General features: G+C 47.6%; 1 non-coding gene across 1 annotated transcript; it reads right to left on the bottom strand.

Moving 5' to 3' along the window:
• Positions 1-212: 212 nt before the first annotated feature.
• TRNAW-CCA (transfer RNA tryptophan (anticodon CCA)) lies at positions 213-285 on the bottom strand. The gene has a single exon. It is a non-coding gene; the product is annotated as a tRNA-Trp (tRNA).
• Positions 286-876: the final 591 nt, after the last annotated feature.

The following is an 876-nucleotide window of genomic DNA, read 5'->3' as shown; positions in this document are numbered from 1 at the left end:
GGCTTTTCTGGAGATTTATTATAAAATGCTCCAGGCCTGCCAAAGATTTGCAGCCATTTTTTTTTTTTTAAATTTTGGCTGCATCGGGTCTTCATTGCAGGCTCTTCATTGTGGTGCATGGGCTTCTCTAGCTGTGGTGCATGGGCCCTAGAATGCACGGGCTCAGTAGTTGCGGTGCATGGGCTCTGTAGTTGTGGCATGTGGGATCTTAGTTCCCCGACCAGGGATCAAACCTGGGCCCTCTGCTTTGGGAGCGTGGAGTCTTAACCACTGGACCACCGGGGAAGTCCCAGACTTTTTTTTTTTTTTTAAATAAGATTATTTTATCTAGGATTGCCATTCAAATATAGAAAAATAGAATGGAAAAGTCCTCGGGAAGAATCAAAACAATGCAAATGTATTACCTCTCTGCTTCTAACACTTCAGTTTATGGCTGTTTCTCATGGCTGATTATGGCTTCGAATAACAAAGGGATGTACTAGGCAGAAAACACTTTCTAGCCATCAGATTGAGGAAGCTGGAATTCGGAATACCTTTTTTTAAAAAAGTTTGTGATTTTTATTCCTTTATGTGGGAACTGTGATGCAGGTTAGTCTGGTCAAAACAATGATCTGGAATAAGCACAAATAATTCCTGCCCTTCCTAACTCCTCACTGTCAGCCCTTTGGGGCCTCAGCCTGGGAACAGAGCAAGATTGCCCGCCGCCCACCTCTGTCCTAGTGTACCCCCCTCCCCACCTGCTGCTGTCCCCCGGATGGCACAAAGCCCCCCAGGGCCGGGTGCTGGCTGCCTGCCTCTCCCTCTGCCTCGTGCCCATGGGGTGGGAGCAAGGCCAGTTGTGCAGAAATAAAAGCCTTCGGCACCAAGTAGCAGAGT

This window comes from Orcinus orca, chromosome 10 (genome assembly GCF_937001465.1).
Source record: "Orcinus orca chromosome 10, mOrcOrc1.1, whole genome shotgun sequence".
NCBI classification, from domain to species: Eukaryota; Metazoa; Chordata; class Mammalia; order Artiodactyla; family Delphinidae; genus Orcinus; species Orcinus orca.
Note: the sequence above shows the minus strand (reverse complement) of the source record. Positions and strands in the feature narration are given on the sequence as shown.